Source organism: Sapajus apella, unplaced genomic scaffold (genome assembly GCF_009761245.1).
Source record: "Sapajus apella isolate SASKATOON/1434 unplaced genomic scaffold, GSC_monkey_1.0 scaffold1, whole genome shotgun sequence".
Lineage (NCBI taxonomy): Eukaryota > Metazoa > Chordata > Mammalia > Primates > Cebidae > Sapajus > Sapajus apella.
In genome coordinates, this window is record NW_022436941.1 from 5,499,826 (window position 1) to 5,511,348 (window position 11,523).

An 11,523-nucleotide genomic window follows, 5' to 3' on the forward strand; every position below is an offset into this window, starting at 1 on the left:
CCGGGGGGGGGGGGTGTGCGGGGGGCGGATTGCGCGCCTTTGCCCTCGACCGGGGAAAAAAAAACTAAATCCCAAAAAAAAAAAAAAAAAAAAAAAGACTCTGCTAAAAGGCTCCTAGAACTGATCAATGACTTTAGTTGTTTCTGGATACAAAATCAATATAAAAAAAAATCAGTAGCATTTCTATATACCAGAAACAGTCAAGCTGAGAGTCAAATCAAGAACACAATCCCATTTACAACAGCCACAAAAATAAGATACCTAGGAATACAGATAACCAAGGAAGTGAAAAATCTCTACAAGGAGAACTACAGAATACCAGTGAAAGAAATCAGAGATGACATAAATCAGTGAAAAAATATTTTGTGTTCATGGATTGGAAGAATCAATATCATTAAAATGACCATCCTGCCCAAAGCAATCTACAGATTCAACACCATTTCTACCAAACTATCAATGTCATTTTTTGCAGAACTAGAAAACTATTCTAAAATTAATATAGAACCAAAACAAATAAACCAAATAGCCAAAGCAATCCTAAGCAAAAAGAACAAAATCAGAGGCATTGTACTACCCAACTTCAAATACTAAACTATAAAGCTACAGTAACCAAAACTGCATGGTTCTGGTACAACAACAGATACACAGACCAACAGATCAGAACAGAAAACTCAGAAATTAATCTGTAAATGTACAACCATCTAATATTCAACAAATATGACAAAAGCAACAGGGAAAGGAATCCTTATTCAATCAATGGTGCTAGGATAGCTGGCTAGCCATATGCAGAAGAGTAAAACGGATCCCTACCTTTCACTATATACAAAAGTTAACTCAAGATGGATTAAAGACTTAAATTTAAGACCTCAAACTACAAGAATCCTAGCAGAAAATCTAGGAAATACCCTTCTTGACTCTGGTCTTGGCAAATAATTTTTGGCTGAGTCCCTATAAGCAATTCTAATGAAAACAAAAATCAACAAGTGGGACCTAATTTAACTTAAGAGCTTTTTGCACAGCAAAAGAAACTATCAACACAGTAAACAGACAATCTACAGGATGGGAGAAAATATCTGCAAACTATGCATTTGACAAAGGTCTAATATCCAGAATCTATAAGGAACTTAAATAAATCAAGCAAAAGAACAAATAACCTCCATTTTAAAAAATAGGCAAAGGATATGAACTGACACTTTTCAAAAGATGACATATATGTGGCTGACAAATTTATGAAAAAAGGTTCAACATCACTAGTCACCAGAGAAATGCAAATCAAAACCACAATGAGATACATCTCACACCAGTCAATATGGCTATTACTAAAAAGTAAAAAAATAATATGCTGGTGAGGCTGCAGAGAAAAGGGAATGCTTACACACTACTGGTGGGGATGTCTGCCACTGTGGAAAGCAGTTCAGAGATATCTCAAACAACTTAAAATAGCTAACATTTGATCCAGTAATCCCATTCCTGGGTATATAGCCAAAGGAAAATAAATCATTCTACCAAAAAGACACATGCACTCACAAGTTCATCGCAGCACTACTCACAATAGTAAATAAATGGAATCAGCCTAGGTACCTATCAACTGGAATGGATGAACAAAATGTAGTAAGTATACACCATGGAATACCATGCAGCCACAACAAAGAATGAAATCATGTCCTTTGCAGCAATGTGAATGCAGCTGGAGATAGTATTCCTAAGCAATTAATGCAGGAACAGAAAACCAAATACCACATGTTCTCACTTATAAGTTGGAGCTGAACATTGACCAAACATGGAAACAACAGATACTGTGGACTACTAGAGGGGAGGAGGGCAGGGGGAGGGAGGGAAATGTGGGTTAAAAACTACCGATTGGGTACTATGTTTACTAACTGGGTGATGGGATCTGTATTAGTCTTTTTTCATGCTGCTGATAAAGACATGTCCAAGACTGGGCAATTTACAAAAGAAAAAGGTTTAATGGACTCACAGTTCCACATGGCTGGGGAGGCCTCACAATCATGGCAGAAGGTGAAAGGCACATTTCACACGGTGGCAGACAAGAGAAGAGAGAGCTCGTGCAGGAAAACTCCCCTTTATAAAACCATCAGATCCCATCAGACTTATTCACTATCATGAGAATAGCACTGGAATGACCCAACCCCATGATTAAATTACCTCACGCTGGGTCCCTCCCACAACACGTGGGAATTGTGGGAGCTATAGTTCAAGATGAAATTTGGGTGGGAACACAGCCAAACTATATCAGGATTCATGCCCAAAAACTTAGCATCACACAATATACCTATATAACAAACCTGCACATGTACCCCCGTATATAATAGAAAAGAAAAATTATTAAAAATCTTGTTCAAGAATGTTTGTATCAGCTTCACTCATAGTAGCCTCAAACGGTTAACAACCAACCTCCTTCAAAAAGAACACCAGTAAACAAACAGTGGTATTTTTATACAATGAAAATACTATTCAACAACTTTAGCAATGAAATACTGACGCATGCAGACAGTATGGATGCATCTCAAAATATGATGCTGAATGAAGAAACCAGACACAAAAAGTACATACTGTGTGATTTCACTTACATAAAACTCACGAGTAGACTAAGCTCATCTATGGTGATAGAAATAAGAATAGTTGCCTATTAGAAACAGACAGGACTGACTGGAAGGGATACAAAAGACTCTCGGTGGTAATCAAAGTGTTCTATGTCTTGGCTCTGGTGTTGGTCATAGGTGTAGGTTACGTATTTAAGCAATATGCGTTTCCCTGTAGGTAAATTTTGCTTCAGGTTTTTTTTTAAAAGTGATCATGCTCACTGCTGCATGAGAAAAGACAATCAGGCTAGAGCTGACTGCTCTCTGTGGGCAGAGAGCAGTGAGCAGGCTGCAGCAGTTACCCAGAGCAGAGATGGCAGTGACTTGAACTCAGTGGCGGCAGTGGAGAATGTGACCAATTTGGAATGATGGTCTCCTCTAGAGCATCTTCTCTCTAGGGGTGACAGCCCTCATAAATCTCCTTTCACACCTTTACAGTATGCACCATTGGGCCCATTGCACTAATTCTACAAACACTATTGATAGCCCTCCACGCCAGGTACCTGATCATATTCCTTTTCTCAGGATTCGGTTTATATATGTTGGGATCCTGTCTGCATTCCAAATCAGGCTGTGTCCCTTATTAGTGCACAATGTTGGGCAAGTTCAGTAACTTTCTAGAGCCTCAGTACTATTTTTAGGTGCATGGGGATAATAATTATATTTATCCTGAGTACTTATAAGGATTCTATATAGATAAAATAATGCTTATTATTAGGTTTAAATCAGACAATAATGGCAAAGTGGCTAGTCCACTATCTGGCACACAGTGGGTAGTAAAGAAGGGATAAACCCTTCCCTTCTTCCCTAGTCTCCCTAATTAGGCTGGTGCTTCTATTCTTGTCTTCCTGATCACATAGTGGGCCACAATGACAGGTGTGCTGCAGGTACTAAACAAATATCTGCTTTGGTTATTGCCCAAAATATCACAAAGTAAGATATTTTGTGGAGTGGATTCTGGGTGCAGAATTTGCTCAGCTGAGAATGTAGTTTTAGAGAACATGGCTTTGCTCTAATTAGAACCCAGCAAAACTCAAAATTTCAAATGTAACTCAGATCTTTGTGGTCTTGACTCAACTTTGTGGCTGGGAAATTTTGAAAAAAAAATGTGGTTCTAAATAAAAGCTAAGGAAAAAGCCTTGCTTAAAAAAGCTAATAAAGACTATTGATTTAAATAGTGTTTTATGAAGCAATATTATGATGTATTAAAAGCAAAAAGAAAGACAGAAACATATGGATTAGATTCTCCTGGAAATATATCAAGTTTTAAAGTATAGGGAAATGGCACTCAGGAAAATGTGGAGGCTTTGCTCAACTGAAAGCACAAACCATTTTCTGAGTTTATTAAGACATTTGCATCTTGTGATAAGCTCAGAGAGGGCTCCCTATTTTTTGGTCAAGTAGCATCAGACCACTTGTCTTCAAAAGCCAGTCAATGCATCATGCAGCAAAATCAAACATATTTGAATAATAAAGAGACATTCTGTGAAAACACCAGAGTTGAGGGAGAAATGGACTTGGAATCAAAGCTAACTCGTCTGACGGGCTTCTATTTGCTTTCAACGGAAGATGACATATAGCTTCCAGTCAAAATGGGGAATTAAACATACATTTACCTGTACTCCCTCAAGAAACACCATTTAATTAACAGTCAAAAGAATTTTGTTATGGTATAATCCCCATGGACAATGAGAACAGGAAGGAATACAACAAGAAGAACATTTTGGAAGCTGGACAAGTGATAACCAATTTAGCTGATCTAAACGATTTCATCCTAAATAAACAATAATGAAATCCAAAAATCAACTGGTCAGGAAATGGCAAAAAGATTATCTCTGGAAGTGAAGACGAATGTCCACCTAAAAAGAAGAGGATTGGTTTACAATCTGTTAAGGAAACTGCCAAACCTTCAGATACCCATCCTCACTCCATCTAGCCAGTGACAGCCTCTTCACCACTCCTGCAGAAGACCATAAGATTATTTTCTGGAAAGGATGACATAGTATTAAGATCACCAAGCACTGTTGAAGGTGGAAGTAACAGAATGAAAGCAGAAAGATTAAGTGAAGTTTTACATACTGTTATGGACTAAATTGTGGCCCCCACCAATATCAAGATGTTGAGGCCCTAATCTCCAATGTGACCATATTTAAAGATAGGGCCTTTAAGGAGGTAATTAAGGTTACATGAGGTCATAAAGATTGGGCCCTAGTAGGACTAATCTACATATAGGAGAGGAAGAGACACCAGAGTACAAGCTTTCTCTCTCTAGGGACAGGCACAGAGGAAAAGCCATGGAGGACATAGTGAGAAGGCTGACATCTACAAGCCAGGAAGAGAGCCCTTACCAGAAAGCAACCCTGCTGGTACCTTGATGGACTTCCATCCTCCAAAACTGTTAGAAAATAAATTTTTGTTGTTTAAGCCACACAGTCTGTGGTGTTTTGTTATGGCAGCCCCAAAGAACTAACGTGCATATTGAATAAGGAGATGTTGAGCCTTCCCCTGCTGAGCTCCCAGAATGCTGGTAGTCAGATATATATCCTTCAGGCAGAAGACTGGAGAAGATTTCTCCCAGCAATCTGGTTAGCCTCAGAAAAAAGAGCAAAAAGATACCAACATTGAGGATTTTCTATGAAAACAGCCCAGCTAGATGACACTACATGAAGTTCATGGTTCAAATAGCCCCATCCGAGTACCTGGAGCTTTCAGGTCAGCTTTGTAGTTACCTCCACTCTTAAATATGAGCAACAACAAATAATCACTAGGCATTTGAGGAAAATTCCAGCAGAAAACATAGTGTAAAAAACAAATAGGTAAGGAGGAGAAAACTTTGGTAAAATTATTAATATTAGAGAATATTACATCTATGAAATAAAAACAAGATGCTATTTTTAAAAGGAACATTTTGAAAACAGAATTCTTGAAAATGTTTTTTAAATTATGGTAGAAATAAATGCAATTTAAAAAAAACTCAAAGATTTAAAGAAATGGTTTGGAAAACAGAGAAGACAAAAAGATGAAAAATAAGAGAAATAAGAATTTGGGAGAAAATTCAATAGATCTAATATCCAAATACTAGGAGTTCAGGGTGGGGGAGGATGTTACAAAATAAGAGAAAAATGAGAAAATCATCAGGGAAATAGTTTTCACAGGTAATAACCAGAACTGAAGGATTTGAGTTTCCAGATTGGAAAGACCTACCAAATGCCTTGCACAATGAGCAAAAATAGATCCAAATCAAGGAAGCTTACGAAATTTCAAAATAACAAGGACAAAGAAGAACTCCTATAGTAAGAGAAAAAGAAAATTTTCATACAAGAGCCTTCTTAGCAACACTGGAAGCTTGAAGACAATGGCACGAGTCTACCAATGTTCTGAGAGAAAAGTATCTCCAACCTAGAATTTTATACCCAGCCAAACCATCAACTAAGAATGAGGACTCAGTGGTTGCTGCCTGTAATTCCAGTCCTTTGTGAGGCCAAGACAGGCGGATCACGAGATCAGGAGATCAAAACCATCATGGCTGACACAGTCAAACCCTGTCTCTACTAAAAATACAAAAAATTAGCCAGACCTGGTGGCACATGCCTGTAGTCCCAGCTACTCAGGAAGCTGAGGCAGGAGAATTGCTTGAACCTGGAAGGCAGAGGTTGCAGTGAGCCAAGATTGTGCCACTGCACTCCAGCCTGGGCAACAGAACAAGACTCTGTCTCAAAAACAAAAACAAAAAGAATGAGGATCCAATACAGGTATTGATCGACTTACAACCTATGCAACTTACGACCATTCGACTTTACAACCACAATCACTAGCCACGACTGCTCCGCATATGGCAGCGCAAACGTTGCCCAGCTGGGCGTATGACAGTATGGACCAGCTTCCGGCAGCACTACCATCTCCGCGTGCACCATTTCAACTGTTATCCCAGATTCAGTACAGCAATTTGTGTTTTGTGTCTTGGATATTTTTCATCAAACCCCTCCCAATAAACTTCTTATACATTTCGAAGCAATGGACCCAAACATCGAACAATTTGCAAGGATTGAACGGATGGCGCACGATGTGTTTCGTCCGTATCGTGAAATTTATGAAGAAAAAAAGAAACATACAATTCAGACTAAGCTCACCATGTTTATGAAAAAACCAACTCCGGTAACTCCAACTGCTGCCTCAAATGATGACATCAACAATCCGCAGCCAAGCACCAGCAGCCAATAAAATGTTTTGTACATGTTTATATATTTTGATATGTTTTGCAATTGGGAAAATGTTTCCTATGGTATTTTTTACACCTGTATTTTTTATTTTTGTATGCACCTATATTTTGTAATTTTGTATGTTTTTCAAATATTAAACCAGTTGTACTGGTAATGCAGTGTTTTACTTAAACCTGACAAATGTAAAAATAAGAAACAAAATGGTGTAGACATGATACAAATTGCATAAAATGAAAAAAGAAAATTATGATATATAATAATAATGAAAGAAAATTATGATAAAATATGACTTAAAGATTTTTATAACATCATTTCACAGTACTGTACATAAAGCCTACTCAACTTACGACCAAATCATGTTACGACCGGTCTGTAGGAACCAATCGTGGTTGTAAGTCGAGCACTAGCTGTAAATACATTCTCAGACATGCGAAGTCTCAAAAAAATTGCTTACCTCTTTATAAGTTAATGGGAAAAAAAAATGTGCTCCTCCAAAATGATGAAGTTACTCAAGAAAGAGGACATGGAACCCAAGAAGCAAGATTAGTAGGAAAGGAAACCAGAGGAATCGCCAAGATATTCATGAAGAGTAGTCCTCAAACAATAGCTAAAAAGCAGACCTAGGGAGCACCCAGCCCAGCTCCGAAGGCTCCAGGAGACATGTCCTCAAGAAGATGAAACTGGTATTACCAGAACCATGAATATAATTTTGAGACAAATTGTATTCAACTCGGGGAGAGTTTGATGTTGGATTAGTGACACATACACAAAAAACTAAGCAGAGGAGGATAAAGATTAACTCCAGGGAACAAATGTGGATCAGGAGAGCACAAGTCATCACACCTCAGCTGTGACTAGTGTTTTCAGGGTCAAAGTAGCATCATCACTGAATACCAATCTAATAAAATTACACTAAAACTGTTTGGAAAGATGGGGGATGGGGAGCAGGGGTGTTGACAGGCAGTGGGGAAAATAGCTCACTCCTCCTCTCCTCCAGTGAGACGTCAATACGCAATGCTGAAAATGAAAAATTCAAGCAGTAAAAATATAAACATGTTATGTAGAGATAAGCATTTTAAAAATTAGCCAAATTACTAAAAGTAGATGCATCTAGATAGTAGAAAATTGTTGACGAGGGGTGATGGACAAGTCCAGGACTTTGCGTGCTTGCACGTGTGTGTTCACAACACGCGTGCTGGAACAATTCAACCCCCTCAACTATGTGCAAAGGTAACTTTTATTTTGAAATTAAATATAACAAAAACTAATTAGAAAAAACTCTTGGTGAAAAAAAAGGAGGAGGAGGAGAAAGGGAAGCAGGGTGGGGAATGAGAGCAAAAAGGGCATGGCTGCTGTGCCTGGTGAGCCTGATGAGGAGACGCCACAGGCCAGCTGTGCACGCTGCTTCTTCCAGAGGCGCCCACCTCTCTGACGGCCTTCCTGACAGAGGCCCAACTAGCTCCCAAGGATTCAGGGGCAGAGAGCATACATTGTTTCCCAAATTCCATACACTTGAAAGCTGTCTGTTTGGCTTTCACAGGAAATGCAGATTTGCACATCCATTTGGAAGATTCATTTTAGTCAAACTTCTTCCAGGATAACCTGACCCCAGGGTGTCTCCCCTGGAGAATACCTGCTTACCAACACAGGTGTAAGGTTGGTTCTGAGAGTGCGTGGACATCTCAGCCCTCACTCCGGCAACTGTGTATCCTAATTCAACAGGGTGACTTGAGAACATATGACCCACTGTCTATTCTTCAAGCCCTGGGAAGAACAAGGTTCCCTGGACACTGGCAAGCTCAGACCCAGCCCCTTCTGTTTCACACTGGTCCAAGCATGGCAAGACCCCATTTTAAGCTTGAACCTTCTAAATAGGTGACTATGCCTGCAAGTCATTTCTTAAATAGTTCTTAGCAGGATCTCAGGGGAAAAACACTGTTTATCAGTCCAAACACACTCACAAAACCTGGAACAGCATTTTACTTATTAACTACCAATATGTAGTTTACATTGGTTTGACTTCTTTCTTTATAATGTAAAAGTAATTCAGGCATATAATAAGAAATTCTGACACTATGCATAAGTAGAATAAAAAGTCTGTCTCCCTGCCAGGCTCCCAAGACCTCTGTCTAAAGGCAACCACTGTGAATAGTTTCTTAGCATTCAACAAGGGTATAATCTAGACATATACATATGAACATATACCTTTCATTTCATGCAAATGGGAGTATTCTCTACATAATGCTCTGTACCTTTCTGTTTCTTTACTTGACATGTCTTGATGATCTGTAAGATTTTCAATACATTATAGGCCCTTCGAGTACTTTATAACAGCTTCAAGGTATTTCATTGCACAGATGAACTTAGTTTAATGAGTCCTCTCTCCATGGACATTTACAGTTTTCTCTTTTTGCTGTTATAAACAATGACATGATGGATGCTCTGAAACTGATATCACTGCATTCACTGATGAACACTACTATATCTGCAAGACAAATTCCTATGTAAAAAATTGCTAAATCAAAAGGGTGGTAAATTTTTAATAGAAACTGCCAACTCCGAAAGTCTTGCACCAATGTACACTCCCTGCCCTCTCTGGGGGACTGTGCCTGTTTCCCCACTCCTTTCCAACAAAATGCATTATCGAATTTTTAAATTTTCATCAGCCTGCTGGTTAAATGGTATCTTTGTGTGTTAACAGACATTTTTAAAAATATAAGTTTCTTTTCATTTGCTTACAAGCTTTTTGCTCGATTATAAACGCTTCTTTTTCTGTGAACTTCCTGCTCAAGTCTTCACCCAACTTTCCGTCGAGTGATCTTTTTTTTCTAATTGATTTTTAAAGGTTACATATAAACTCAGGAAATTAGTCAACTTTGAACCAGAATTATGCACCTGACTTACTGAATGGTTTCTTAAATATTAAGAAATGGGGCAATATTAAGAAACAGGGGGAGAGTCCTCTCGGTCTCATGGAAGCACCTAAAAGCAAGAGTGAGAGTAGTAACAGCAGCAGTACTAACAGGTGCACATTTAATAGGAACTACTAGAGGGCTGAGCTCTGTTCTAAGTGCTTTTCACACATCATCTCATTTAACCTTTACCATAACCCCATGAGGAAGGTATCATTATCCCTATTTTATAGACAAAGAACAGGTCTAGAGAGGTAAAGTAACTTGTCTAAAGTTCATAGCCAGTAAACAGCAGAGCAAGGATACAAAACCAGGTTTGTCCCATTCCAGAGACTCAGCTTCTAACCATGCCCACACTGTCTACTGTCTGCTTCCCGGTGCTTGGCATGAAGTAGGGACTGAAGGTCAGGTTCGTCACTCCAAACCTGGTACAGCTTGATCCCACCTTGGAGATGCAAACCGTCAATCTAGCGTGTGGACTCTGAGGGCGGGAGCCAACTATTGTCCTGCCTCTGCTTTGTTCTTGGTTTCTAGGAAGGTCTCTGACACAAAGCAGGCATGCAGCAAATGGTGGCTGAGTGACAGCATGAATGAGGGAATTCACCTGACTTCTCACTTCACCACAAGCTCGTTGAGAACAAGGACATGGTTGGCCAGCTTGTTCTCCCAAAACCTAGCCCAGTGTCTTGCACAGAAAAGACAAGCAAATCAAAGAATGTTTGTGGAATGCAGTGAGCCCTCCACCGTTTTGAAAGATGGCCCTGCCAAGCTTCAGCTCTCAGTCCAGGTGGAAGACTACCACCAACCCCAAGAAATATTTTATCGGACAGCATTTGATGTCACCCTGGGGAAATCCAAGGTAAAGGAGTCGGAGGTCCAGAGAAAGAGGTCAGGAGGATAAGGGTGTCCCTCCCAACTCACAGTCCAAGTCACTGGTTCCCTTTCCCCTCCCATGCCCCAAGATTTTGGCCATTCATGTTTCTCAGCTGAGAATAACAGCAGTCCAAAGTCAGCACACGGTTATCTCCCAGTTCACTGAGTACAGACCCAGCTTTCTACCTGCATTAACCCATCTGGGCTTCCAAACAACCATATGCAACATGCACTATTAGTGTCCCCATAGGCGAGGAAAGGCACAGAGAGGTTAAGCAAGTTGCTCAAGGTAGCATAAAGCAGAGCCAGGACTTTAATCCAGACACACCACTGGGCTCCTCTGCCCAGTAGCAATTCTCTCCTCTCCTGAGGGCAACTCCCTCACACCCTGTTCATCCGTCCAGACTCAGCTCCAGCCCTCGCCACTACATAAGAGTCCCAGTTCCCACCCACGGTCCTTGGGGTCCCCTGGCTGGGGATGACTTTGCTCCTGTTCTGTTAGCTGCAACAGGACCAGCCTCATCTTGTTATTAGCTCTTTAGGGTACTGGGACCACAGAGTCTCTCTGAGGGCTTGGCTGCCCAGGCTTCCTGTCTTCTGTCCCCAGCATCACATGCCTGGCAGTAGGGCACTTAAGGGCAGACTCCCCAGCCTAGAAGAGACCTGTCCCTTCAAAGGGCTTAGTGGGCACGGGTGCTACCAGGTGTGCCCCTTCCTGTCCTGTCTGGCCAAGGCAGCCCCCGATCCTGAGGGAACTGCAGTCAGGCCACAGTGAGCTGGGCCCCTCTCCCAGGCCCGGCTCCTTTAGGCAGGCATTCCTGCCAGTTATGTGACCTGTGCTTAAGAGCCTGGCTCTGGAGTCAGACACGGATTTAAATACGCCTACTATCCGTGTGCGGTTACACAGTTACTCAA

The 11,523-nt window shown here is 40.4% G+C and overlaps 1 long non-coding RNA gene across 1 annotated transcript; it reads right to left on the reverse strand.

Moving 5' to 3' along the window:
- Positions 1-540: 540 nt before the first annotated feature.
- On the reverse strand, positions 541-11,523 carry LOC116529898. The gene is made up of 4 exons (XR_004259742.1): positions 11,512-11,523; positions 9,301-9,308; positions 9,222-9,229; positions 541-806 (listed from the first exon to the last, which is right to left on the reverse strand). It is a non-coding gene; the product is annotated as an uncharacterized LOC116529898 (long non-coding RNA).